The 13,914-nt window shown below is 44.7% G+C and overlaps 1 protein-coding gene across 1 annotated transcript in view; it reads right to left on the reverse strand.

Annotated features, from left to right (window-relative positions):
- The window catches only part of LOC105483207 (WAS/WASL interacting protein family member 1), a 120,705-nt gene extending 114,372 nt beyond the window's left edge, over window positions 1-6,333 (reverse strand). Inside the window, exon 1 of the mRNA XM_011743931.2 lies at window positions 6,181-6,333. The gene's annotated coding sequence lies outside the window, so the exon portion shown is untranslated. The remainder of the gene's footprint in view (window positions 1-6,180) is intronic.
- Between the last annotated feature and the right edge of the window lie 7,581 nt (window positions 6,334-13,914).

Consider the following 13,914-nt stretch of genomic DNA (forward strand, 5'->3'; position numbering starts at 1 on the left):
TTTTTAATTTTGAAGACATAAAAAGCTAATTATGTGTATGAATTTTAAAATGTCACATTGTGGCCAGGCATGATGGTTCACACCTGTAATCTCAGCCCTTTGGGAGGCGAGGCGAGAGGATCGCTTGAGTCCAGGAATTTGAGACCAAAGGGAGACCCCATCTCCACAAAAAACAAAACAAAACAAGGCATGGTGGTGCACACTGTAATCCCAGCTTACTTGGGAGGCTAACATAAGAGGATCATTTGGGCCTCGGAAGTCAAAGCTGCAGCAAACGGATGGCACCACTGTACTCCAGACTAGGTGACAGAGTGAGAACCTGTCTCAAAAAAAAAAAGGAAGTCATCTTATATATATCACTTACCGTGAAGGACACTCTTAGGATCAAATTTGTTTCCTAGCATCTTCAGAAACCAGATACCCTTTTGCAAAACAAAGATCTGTTTGGCTTTCATGAAAAATCCACTCAAATCTTACAGAATGGAAGCAATAAACCATCCTTTAACAAACATTGACAACCTACTATACAAGAATCTACTGTTTTGAGAAAATACAAAAAGGATTTTTAAAAAAGTGATTGTCTTGAAAGAGCTTACAATCCAACAAGGGAGATGCCTGCAAGTGACTGCAATACAAGATAGGGTGAATTTCAAGCCACAGGTGAAGCCCAGAACAATGGCGACGGAAACTAAGAGAAGGCAGAATCAGCAAATGGAGAAGAGAATATTTTGGCTCTTGTCAAGAAGCATGTTCTTACAACGTGAACCACGCTTATCGAAGCTCCTAAACTAGTGAAATTTGTAGGTAATTGTGTCTCCCGTTAATTTTAGCAACATTCTTCTTTTACTGACTATTAGCAAAGTCTATTATTTCGACTTTTCAGCAAGTAATCATGACCAATCTGAAGATTCTTATAGGCTTCAACATACAAATGAAGAGAAGGGGCAATGCAACAGCATATGACAGGAAAGTGCAGTTTAGCTGGAACCCCCAGTACATGAAAAGTAGTGCATAATAAGGCTGATGGTGAAATTCAAGGTTAAAGGTGCGATGCTTGGAATCAGACTATTCCACGTTTGAATAATAGCTCTGTCACTAACTGTGGGACCTTGGGCAAATTACCTAACTTCTCTAAGTCTCAGGTTCCACATAAACAAACAGAACTTACCTCTCAGGGTAAGTGAACATCAAATGACTCAAATAATATATAGTAAGTGATAATATTAAAGAAAGGGAAAGAGGGAGAGAGAATAAAAGGAAGAAAGAAAGGAAAGAAAGATATTTTTAAATGTTTGGGCCAGATCATAGAAAGTTTTGAAGAATTTCCCTCACTTAATATAATAGAGACAGAAAAGGAAATTAAAAGAAGAAATTTAGTTATGCTGGAAAGATGGATTATTATTAGAAGAAAAATACATATACCCATAGTAAGCGATGCTAAAATGTTACATAGCAACATGTTCCTTCAATGTGAACCCTGTTTATCAAAAATTGTAGCTAATTGTATCTCCCGTTTAGCTAAATTTTTATTTTATTGACTATTAGCATAGTCTATTATTTTTTACTTCTCAACCAGTATTTGTGACCTGCAGTCTCTGTAATGCTGAGCATGCTTCCTAGGACTCAAAAGTTTCTGATCCCCAGCCACAAGAAGCAGCAGTGGTACCCTCACCCCATGGCTTAGGTGCTGCAATTGTGACCAAAGCAGCTTGGCCTGGGGCCAAGTGTTATTAGGTGTTTTACATCAGGCATCTCATGCAATCTAATCCACTGTCATCTCTACACTGATGATGGCCACTGTGTGACTGCCACAACACGTTAACCTGGTATTTCCCAGTGTCAAAGGGCCAGGAAAGTGACGTCCTGTTTTTGCTTCCTCATCCTTTATCTGTCCGGACAACCTCAACAGAGTAGGTTTTACTGGGTAAGCAGATACTGCAGGCTGGCACTCCCTCAATACTAAGATTCTTTTCAGTGAGATCTCTCCTTGGGGGTTGGTTTTATATGAGATGGCTGACATGAAACACTTGGTAAACTACAGACAGCTAAGGGGTTATTGTTCTATGTTAATTTACACCAAAAGCAGTTCCTGTGTTTAGGGTTTTTTGGTATTTACCTACAGAGAAAGGAATACCAACAGTATTTTGTTCAGGCTAACACTGATAAAAGTAATGCTAATGCTAATAATAACAATAGCCCACAAATACTGAGCAGCGACACTGTCCCAGACAATCTGCTAAGTAATTCACATGCATCACCTCATCTGACCCTTAGAACAATCCTTTTACGGAAGCGTTGTTACTCTCAATTCAAAATTGAAGATACAGGGCCAGGCGTGGTGGCTCATGGCTGTAATCCCAGCACTTTGGGAGGCCAAGGTGGGCCGATCATGAGGTCTGGAGTTTGAGACCAGCCTGACCAACATGGTGAAACACCATCTCTACTAAAAATACAAAAATCAGCTGGGGGTGGTGGCGCACTCCTATAATCCCGGCTACTCAGGAGGCTGAAGCAGAAGAATCACTTGAACCTGGAAGGAAAAGGTTGCAGTGAGCCAAGATCACGCCACTGCACTCCAGCCTGGGCGACAGAGCAAGAATTTGTCTCCAAAAAAAAAAAAAAAAGTGAAGATAGAATTTGTAAAAGACAGTGTTGGGACTGGCCCATGCTTTACCCATTAGGAAACTCTGCCCTCCAGTAGCACGTCAATATCACCTGGGGAAGCTTTCAAAAAACGGATTCCTGGGCCTTACTGCAGACTTATTTGTGTGTGTGCGCGTGTGTGTGATGTGTTTGTGATTTTACTAGGTTCTTTTTTTTTTTTTCTTTTTCTTTTATTATTATACTTTAAGTTCTAGGGTACATGTGCACAACATGCAGGTTTGTTACATATGTATACATCTGCCATGTTGGTATGCTGCACCCGTTAACTTGTCATTTACATTAAGTATATCTCCTAATGCTATCCCTTCCCCCTTCCCACACCCCACGACAGTCCCCAGTGTGTGATGTTCCCCAACCTGTGTCCAAGTGTTCTCATTGTTCAATTCCCACCTATGAGTGAGAACATGTACCACAGACTTATAGAATCACACCTTTATAAGCTTCTTGTCATACCCATGGCTAAGGATTAGCACACTAGTTAAAGTGTATTAAGCAGAATAGCATCACTCAACTAACTGAAGATATTCTGGGGGCTTTGGTACACCTAGAGTTTTCATTACTCAAAACTATATAAGGGACAGACTTAAGTCATTTTGACCTGACCATAATACCTACAGAGTGAGGAACAAATGACAAATGTCTGCCCTAGCAAACAAAAGTTAGAGCTGAGTGAAGAAGTACTCATCTGTCACAGGGAGGTGAAGCCTAAACTGTTCCTCAATTGGAGCAGAGATGGTGGGACATTACGTGAATGTGCTTATTAATCTTCCGATGCCTGGCACACAGTAAACACACAGTAAACAAATATTTGTTAAGTGGACAAACAAATGAAGGACTGCCTCCATCCAGCTAGACTCCTCTGAATTCCCTGTATTTGGTCTGTACCTTTTTCACCTTATTTACCAAATTCTGCCTGCATACCTGCTGTTTGAAACCGTGTCTCATATCTACCAGAAAGTAAGCATTCAGGCACAGACTTCGTCTCTTTCTGAGCTACATATTCCTTTCTACCCTTACCTAGCATAGAGTATAACTACCACCTCTAGCAGGGAACCACAATGCTCAATGAGTATCTGGCTTGATTCCAACTGTGACCTGATTCGATGTGGGTCCCTGCTAGCCACAAGGGATAAATAAGCCTACCAAGCCTTCAAGAACCATGGTATAATTGTGGATTGCTGGGAAACAGCAGCAGAGAGAGCTCTGTGTGGAAACCATTAAGAATTCAGTAGACCACACTGAAGGGAAGGCTTCAGGAAGACCACAGCCCTGGGAGGTAAAATGCCAAATATCAGATGCTTAAAAGTAAAGGGGTTACAGCAACAAATAAAAGGCACTTTTGTTTCATTTATTCTCTCAGTATGTGTTGTGGAAATCACCTATGTTCCTAAAATTACAACCATAGTTAGGAACACCTTGAAATAGCAAAGACAATGATACAGACCCAGTGATGAATACTGTCTCCTAAAAGGGTCTCATGTCTGGTCATAGCACCTGAGACAGTAAATGTACAAGGTCAGGGCATACTACCCTCTCTTCACCACCCACCCTTCTGCTCATTATAGATTTCATGTCTTAGTGCTACACACCGCATGGTATCTGGATGGCCCTTGTATCATACTGCTTTTTGCTGCTTCCTTCACACCCCATTATCCTACTTGATCCTCATACCCTGTAGTGGACATAGAGCAAAGATCATCAAGCCCATTTCTTGGATGAGACAAGTGAGGCCCAAACTGCAATGATATGCCTAAGGGCACCAGAAAGTGGCTGAATACACCACGATCTGTAAAATGAACAAATAGAAGGAGGCATGAATCCCCCCAGGTGGAAATAATCTCATTCTCTTTAAATATCCCAGAATTTGATCTTATCTTGCTTACAAATCTCTTTGCACTACCTCACACAACCTAAAAGAGTTGACGTGTTTTCATGGAGCCAAAGTTATGGCAGGGGTTGGGTAAGTCCCAGGGAGGAAGACAATATTTCTGAACTGGTTTCATAACATCTGCAGAGTTTAGTTTGAATATTTCCATTCAACAGGTAATGGGCTCTCACGGGTGGCTGGGGATATGCAGACTATAGCACCTCCAGGTCCCTGAGAAACTCAGCCTTGTGGGGATGACAGGCAGGTAGACATACACAGTCACAGTAGAAGGCAGTGTTGTGTGCAGTGGAAAGGGATTAATAGGCAGAGTGCTGATAGCCTATCAAGGGTTTTCTCACCTCAAGAACTTAAAAGGTGATTTACAAACTGTAGTAGAACATTTCTTGGAGTTATTTTATCCATTACAAAAATTAGCATTTTTGAAGATGGAAAAATCTACCAACGACTCAAGATCAAGCTACAGTATTGTTTTGACATTGCTTTGGGAAGCTGGCAAAAGAAAACCCACCCAGCGTGGAATCTGTTCACGGGCTCTGCGGCTGCACCAGACTGGAGTCTGGGGCTACACGCAGCCAGGGATGGAGGAATGGGAGTAGGGTGGGGTCCAGAGACGACCCAGGGGGCAGGACGGACACCCGCTTTTCAGTAAAATGGACCAAGTCCACTTGGTCACTGAGCCAACTTGAGAGTTTCCCAGAGAACTCAATAAGGCCAGGAGACCGTGGCTGAAGAAGAAATATTCCATCGGGATTTAAGCAGGACCAGAAGACCTCGCCAGGCTCAGTTCCCCACACAGCCACACCCTTTGTTAATCGCGAAGAGCTCAAAGTCTAACCAACCACCAGTGGTCTGAGTTAGAGCTCTCTGCGATTAACAAAGGCTCACAGAGACTGGGTCAGCGGCTTTCCCTTACACTCGCAACGCTAACAGTTCTTTCTTTAAAAAGAAAAGTGTGTATAGTAGAAAAAGGTAGGGGACGCGAGACTGAAGTGAAGCTGTCTGGAGAGTTCGAGGGAAGCGCCCCCCCAACCCCCGTTCCCACTCCGGGCGAAAAGCACTGACGGGGACTGGAAGTGTCTCCAAGGTCTACGCCGACCTGGAGCGAGCTGGCCGCCCGGGAGTGCCCGGAGGGAGGCGGGCTGGAGCGCGGGAGGGGCACGGTTCCCACAGAGGCAGGCGGGCGGTGCCAGAGCTTGAGCCGGCCCCGGGGGATGCCCGAGCGTCCTCCTCCGTCCTAGCTGGGGTGTAGGTGCGGCCCCAAGGCATCGCCGCGAAGCCCTTGCTCGAGACCTACGGAGATAGCGGGTCCCAAGCCCCACGGGGCGGCCCGGGTCCGCGGAGCCCAGCGGTGAGCCCAGCCCTAGGCGCGGGACCCCCGGCCGTCCACCGCCGCTTCCTCCCCGGGCCATCAGCGGGGAGCAGGACGCGCGGGCCGCAGGCCTCCGCGCGCCCGCGCCCACCGTTCGCAGGGGACGCGGCCTCGACGTCCCCAGTCGCCCCACCCGCGTCACCGGTGCCAAGCGGCGCTTCCAAGCCCCGCCGTCGAGCCCAGCCCCTCCCGGCGTTCCCCCCCGCCCTCGCCCGGGAGCCTGGAACCCGGGTCGCGCCAGAGGCGACGCGTCCCTTACCGCGCAGCGGCTCCGGACGACTCCACAGCCCCGCGCCGCGCTGGGCATTTTTTCTGGGAAACTTCTCCCGGGGTCCGCAGGGCTGAGCCGCGCGGGCAGGAAAAGCGCTCAGCGCCCGGAGGCTGCGACCATCCGGGAACTTCGCCGAGATGTGGGCCCTCCCCCTCGGCGCCGCGGCCCCCCCGCCGCCCCGCCACATGTGGACGCGCCGCGAGGCCCCGCCGGCCCGCGCCCTGCCCTCCGCGCGCCCGCCTGCCCCGCCGGCAATGGGGCTCCGCGCCCGCAGTTTCCCGCGGAGGAGCGCGGCGGGGCGGATGGTCGGGGCTGGAGTTCACAGTTTCCTCCGTCCCGCTCCCCTGCGCGGCGAGGGGACCGAGGCCAGGGCGCCCGGGACAGGAGTTTGCAGAGGAGCGGGAACTGGAAGGGGAGTCTAGCCCAGGGCCTTTTCCCCCAACTCTTGAATCCTCTCCACCTTCTTGCGGCTGCTGGCAGGGGGATCGGGTGGGGGCGTCCCCTCTCTCCGAGCCGGAAGGAACGCCTTTTCCCACGCTTTCCCGTCTGCTCTCAAATAAAGAGGGTCCAAACTTTCATATATCTGAAATTCAAATTAATTTTTAAAAATGGATTTCAAATTTGGGTAAACCCCACAGAGGCCCAAGGTCCACACGCATCTGACTCCTGCCCACTGTGTGGGAACAACGTGCTGGGAAAGATGCTGCCTCTCCTCATCAGTCGGGTGGAATTGAATTGTTTTGCTGCCAGTGGGGATGGATTTATCATCAGCCACCCACATCCTTAAATACGGTAGGATCCACAGCAAACGTGGAGAAAACTGAAGCTGTACTCCATTGCCCAAGCTAACTCCTGCTCATCAGGGGGTTCTGACCAGCTCTGAGAGCTGCCACCTCCAGGCCCCAAAGAAAAGTTAACATTCACTCACTAAGACGATATAGCTACCGAGAGTGTGCATTTGAAAGGAATAACAACAAAAAGTTCTGCTCAATGTAATAACCATTGGATCATATTGTTAAAATATAAAGGCTGTGTATCCCTTTGAATAAAAGCAGAAAGGTGAGAATATAAAGCTACCTTTGCAAAATTATAACTGAGGAAATTGTGACAGTGAAAGAAATCATATGTACAACCGGCTCTATCTTCCTTCTAACCTTTAAAGTGTCCTTGTTCACTCCTGGGCGTAGCCGTTGGAAAAGAATTCAGTTTTTGGTTTGACTCTGAAACAAAATTGATAATAGCCCTTTCCCGAAAAGATCCGTTTCTTGCCTAGGGACCAGTAGTTTGCCTTTGCAGGACTAACAAATTACCTTTAAGATTAGAAATTACAGTTTAGGGGTCATGCTGCCTCTGGCTCCAAGAGTCTGAACCTCCCCCAAATTGCTCCTGGGGATAACATTACTATTGTAAAACCTAGGATCTGTGCTTGAGATATTTTGCAGACCCTGAACTCAGTGGATCACACTACGACACCACCCAGACGGGTAATCTGGATTAACCAGTTCTCCCATTCTACCCAGGAACAGAAAAGAGCAAGAAAAACTCACTTTGACTCCCTGTGATTCCATCTCCAACCTGGCCAATCAGCACTCCCCACTTCTCAAGCCCCCTATCTGCCAAATTATCCTTAAAAACTCATCCCTGAGTGCTCGGGGAGACTGATTTTAGTAATAATAAAACTCTGGTGTCCCGCAGAGCTGGCTCTGCGTAAACCTGTAAACCCGTCTTTCTCCATTGCAATTTCCCAGTCCTGATAAATCGGCTCTGTCTAGGCAGTGGGCAAGATGAACCCATTGGGCGGTTACAAATAGGTGGACTTCGGAATTGTTACACCGTGCTGAGGGACCTTAACTCCTGGCTTTCTCTGCTTCTGTACCACTCCAGTGTGCACACGTGTATCTTGATATGCTTTTAACAGATACAATGACCCCTCTGGGAAAGACATTTAGTAACATGGGAAACTCTTCCCATTGGCAAATTTTTGTCTAAATGCATCCATCTTTTTAAGGTCCATTAACTATTTGCCTTTCTTTTTAAACCTTTTCTATGGTAATACGCATATATTATGTTTTATATAAAATGAAGACAAGCAGTTTAACATATAAATATATTGCTCCAGACTTGAAAACATATCAGTAGCACTAACCACAGTGTAGCAAGGAAATTAAACCCAGGAGCTGCCTCGTCCCTGGGTTTGGAGGGAACTAATAAGGGTTCTCCAAACCTCAATTTTTTGCTCCAGTAAAATAGGGATAACAATATTTCCTACCTCCTGGGATTGTTGTAAGGATTAAACGGGATAATTTCCCTAAAGATGAGCAGAGTAGTGGCACACAAGTGAATAGGAAATCTTACCTTTGGTTCCCTAGTGTTCAGTAGAGCTCCTAGTATCTTGTATGGAATTGATTAAATGTTTGTTGAGATAAGGACCCTTGAGTTTATGTTTCTCAGGAATCTGTGGGAATTTCAACATTGATACATACAAAGAAAATTGGGAAGGTAAAATACCTCCCCCTTCATTTCATCATTGAAAGCCAAAAATAAATTGTGTTCTGAATTGTCCATTGTTTTAAATCACTCATAAGGCCAGTAATCAGTTGTCCAAAATGGCCCTGGTTCTCTCTCTTCAAATTTTTAACACTTCTCTCAATTAGATCAAAACCTAAATAGTATTTTATCAGTGGTAGTTTTCTGGTTTTGTTACAGGAAAAGGGATCCAATCCAGACTCCAAGAGAGGTTTCTTGGATCTCCCGCAAGAAAGAATTCAGGGCAGGTTCATAGGGTAAAGTGAAAGCAAGTTTATTAAGAGGGTAAAGGAATAAAAGAATGGCTACTTCATAGACAGAGCAGCACTGAGGGCTGCTGGTTGTCCATTTTTATGGTTATTTCGTGATTATATGCTAGACAAGGAGTGGATTATTCATGCCTCCCCTTTTTAGGCCATATAGGGTAACCTCCTGATGTTGCCATGGCATTTGTAAACTGTCATGGTGATGGTGGGAGTGTAGCAGTGAGGACCACCAGAGGTGGCCATCTTGGTTTTGGTGGGTTTTAGCTGGTTTCTTTACTGCAACCTGGTTTTTTTTTTTTTGTTTTTTTTTTTTGTTTTTTTTTTTTTGAGACGGGGTCTCGCTCTGTCACCCAGGCTGGAGTGCAGTGGCCAGATCTCAGCTCACTGCAAGCTCCGCCTCCCGGGTTCACGCCATTCTCCTGCCTCAGCCTCCCGAGTAGCTGGGACTACAGGCGCCCGCCACCTCGCCCGGCTAGTTTTTTGTATTTTTTTTTTTAGTAGAGACGGGGTTTCACGGTGTTAGCCAGGATGGTCTCGATCTGACCTTGTGATCCACCCGTCTCGGCCTCCCAAAGTGCTGGGATTACAGGCTTGAGCCACCGCGCCCGGCCATGAGCCACCGCGCCCAGCCTACTGCAACCTGTTTTATTAACAAGGTCTTTATGACCTGTATCTTGTGCTGAACTCCTATCGCATTCTGTGAGTTAGAATGCCTTAACTGTCTGGGAATGCAGCCCCGTAGGTCTCAGCCTCATTTTACCCAGCTCCTATTTAAGGTGGAGTTGCTCTGGTTCACATGCCTCTGACAGTTTCAATAAGTTGCCTATGGTTATGCAAGATGTCAATATTTGAGGAAGCTGGGTGAAGTGTATATGGAAACAATTTTACTGTTTTTGCAACTTAATTGTAAGTCTGAAATTATTTTAAAAAGTTAAAAAATTAAAGATAAAAAATATCAAACCCTAAAATTCTTCAACAGACACCTTGTTCCCTTAGGTGATGCCAACTTTCGGCTTAAAATGAAGACATTGAAGTTAGTAGCATGCAAAGGTATTATGCTAAACCTTTGTGTCATGTACACTTTGATATGAATGAGTTAATAAGAAAAAATGACTTGGATGCTGCTTGAAGACTAAGCTAGGCTAGAAATGTTACAGTGATCTTGGGAAAAAGGGAGAAGTGAGGTAGATAGAAGGATGTTGAGATGCAAAACTAGGACAAACTAAGCAGGGCACAATGTCATTAAATACATATATTTGCTTACCATTTCATAACTACCATCTGGGGACTTACTTTGACCTCTAAATTAGCTTAGTAGTGCCTTAGAACTTCCCCTCTTATAACAAGCGTTTGTTTATTCTAATTACTTCTTCCCCAGTAGATAGTAGCCCCAGTCTAGGGGGAGAGAGTAGGCAAAGGGACCTGCCTGCCTGGCTCACCACAGTCTTCCCAGCACCAGCACATTCTCAGTATTCATTACCACTTGATAAATAAGTGAGATGCTTTTACAGAGTACCTCACTGAATTCTTACAGTAACTTTGTGATTTAGATATTTGTCCTCATTTTACCGATGAGAAAACTGTGACTCAGAGAGCTTAGGTAACCTGCCCAAGACCACTTAGCTTGCGGCCTTCCAAATCCAGATTATTTTGATGTTAACACCCTTGTTTTAACCACTATTTAATACCGTCTCTTGGCTTTACTTCCTTTTTTTGTTCCCTCTTTTGAGCTTTTGCTGGTGTGAATGACCTGAATTGACTGGCATCCAAATTCCTTGGTGCCAAATAGCAAAATAAGAAAATACTGTTTCTATTGTTGGAAAGAATTGTTGAGATTCAGGTAGATCTGGCTAAAGGCTGTTTACTAGCTTCAGTTTTCTCTTCTGCATCAATGCAGGGAGGAAACGGAATGCTACGAGGGACGACAGCACCATGCTAGGCCAGGGATACTGTGAAGAATCAGGATGTGTTGGGGAGGAAGGAAGGAAGGAAGCTGCTTTGCACCTAAAAAATGCTCAGCATATATTTAATAGATACATCCAAAACTGAAAGGACTGAGCTCTTGAGAGCTAAATATTTTACCTATTTACACTATACCTTATTCCAAAAAAGACTTAAGACAGTAAGAGTTGAACAAGATGAAATTTAAGCTTTAGTCTGAGATAGCAAATTTAGTAAATATTTTGACTTTATCATTTTCTTTCCTTACTAAAAATAGTTCTTATTCTAAACAATTCAAATATTCCATAAGCATAAAATATAGAAAGTGAGTCTCCTGCAATCCCATTCACCAGAGATAGCCACTAATAGTAGGATATATATTATTCCCTGTGTCTTTTTTTCTATGTATTTTTGTTTTTCTTAATCAACAAATATTTAATGAAAGCCAGGTGAATGGGATCATATTGTAAATCTTCTTCTTCTAATTTATTTTTCTTTTTCCGCTAAATAATCCACATTCATTTCCTGTTGCTGTGTAACAAATTACCATAAATTTAGCAGCTCAAGACAAACAGCCATTTATTATTTCATGGCTCTGTAGAAGTCAGGACATGGTGTGATTCGGTTCACAGGTAGCACAGGTGGCCTGAGTTCTTATGTGGAGGTGCTGGAGAAAATAATCCACTTCCAAGCTCATTCAGGTCACTGGCCCCTGTGAATTCAATTCCTTATGGTAGTGGGACTGAGGACCTTGTTACCTTGTTGGCTGTCACCTGTGGGACTGCTCTCAGCTCCTGGAAGCCACCTGCATTCCTTGCAACGTGGCTTTCTTCTTCAAAGCCAGCAACAGAGAATCTCCCTCATGTTGAATCCCTCTCACACTTCTAGTCTCTTTTGCCTGGAAGAGCCTAGTCCCTTTTAAGGTCTCAGGTGATCGCGCTAGGCCCATTGAGGACAATCTCGCTGTCTTAAATGCAGCCCTAATCACATCTACAAAATCCCTTTACAGCGGCATCTAGATCAGTGTTTGATTGAACAAGTGAGAGAAAGTGTGTGTACACCAGGGGATGAAAATCTTAGAATTCTGCCTACCATAGGTAACAAGGGTTGTCTTTCCATTTCTCTAAATATAAATCAACCTCATTCTTTTTTAAGAACTACATAGTCTTTTACTGTATAATGTGTCATAATTCAACTAAAGCCCCTCTTAGTGGATATTTCTGTTAATTCCAGTTATTTGCCTTTTAAAAATGTGTAATAAATATTCATGCTCTTAAATGCTCATGCATCTACATTCTTCTTAGTATCCTGACTCACAAAAGTAACTTCCATTAGCTAGTTGGAATTGCAAGATGGAAGTGTTTGCACTTTTTGATGGATAATACTAAATTGCTCTCCAAAACGTTGGTATCAGTCTGTACTTCCAATGACAATATATAAAAACGGAAGTAGCTAATTCTTATAAAGAAACTCCCTCATAGACTGTTTCATGTGCAATGGGTAAGTGCATCAGCCCTCAGTGAGGTTGTTTGGCTACCAATCTTGCCTTTTTGATTTCCAGTGTGACCTCGGGCAGGTATCTAAGCCTTAGTTTCTATATCTGTAAAATGATGACAATAATAATGGCACCCCTTTTGTAATCATTTTTCGTTGCTGTGTAACAAAATACTCTAAAACTTATGACTTACACACTTATTGTCTCCTAGCGTCTGTGGGTTAGGAATCTGGTAACTAAGCTGGGTGTTTTTGGTTCAGGCTCTCGCACAAGGCTGCAGTCAAGGTGCCAGCCGAGTCTCAAGGCTTGACTGGAGGACGAGCTACTTTCCAGTTCACTTGCATGGCTGTTTCAAGATTCGGGTCTTCACTGGCTGTTGGCTGGAGACAGCAATTCCTTGCCATGTGGGTGTCTCCCTGAGGCAGCTCACAACATGGCAACTGTTTTCCCTCAGAGTGACTGAGCAAGAGGGGATACGGGAGATGGAAGCCACAGTCTTTTTGTAACCTAACTTGAAAGTGACATCACATCACTGTGCTGTATTCTGCTCATTAGAAGCAAGTCTCTAAATACAACCCACACTTAAGGTAAGAGTGTGGCACATGAATATGAATATCAGCTGGCCCTGGTCATTGAGGTCATCTTAGAGGCTTCCTTCCTTGCTCTTCACTAAGTGATCATGGGCTTAAAGTAAGTTAATGCACGTCAAATAATATAAATAGTGTCTGACTTTAATAAGGACTCAAGAAAAGTTCATTGTTTTTGTTGCTACCGTCACTATCATCATCATTGTCCAGTACTCTCACCCATTTTCCTGTTAGTATCACATTAGGAACCAAAAAGTGGCTAACTAAAGCTACTGTTTGGATTGTTTAGCAGACAGTGCCCATCAGGAAACAGCTTCTCAAATGAGGTGCTATAGGAAAGCTTAGTAAAAGAATTGTTTACAACGGAGTTTAGGGAAAGGAACAAGGGATGGTGCCATGCTGCAGAGCTAGAACAGCAGGGGGCCATTGCCACCCTGGGCCTGAAGAGGAGGGGATGTGAACCAGAACCTGGGGAGGGTGGCTTCAGCTCTAGGAATTGCAACCCTAGATGATGCAAGAATGATGACAAGTCATGGTGACACAGTGGGACGAGTTAAAAAGAGGTAAATACCCTGACTTTACTCCTTTCCTGGCCAGCTCACCCATCATGTGAGCTCACTCAGAAGCCAGAGGACAGGAAACCCACAATGCTGTCCATGCAGATCAGCCTCCCTGGCCTGGAACAGGTGGAGAATGATGACAGTGGCCTGGAGGGGTGAATGGAAAACATCTGGCATGGGCAGGCACAGCTTCTCCCTAATGGGACTTTCCTAGGAACAGGACACCATGGTTCCTTCATATAAAAGAGGAACTGAAAGGCAGTTAATCCTGAGTTTCCAGGATTGTAGGCAGGGAGGAGTGGTGGCAGGAAGCCTGCCTCCAGAGGTGATTGATCCAATTGTTGGTT

The sequence above is a fragment of the Macaca nemestrina genome, chromosome 11, assembly GCF_043159975.1.
Source record: "Macaca nemestrina isolate mMacNem1 chromosome 11, mMacNem.hap1, whole genome shotgun sequence".
NCBI classification, from domain to species: domain Eukaryota; kingdom Metazoa; phylum Chordata; class Mammalia; order Primates; family Cercopithecidae; genus Macaca; species Macaca nemestrina.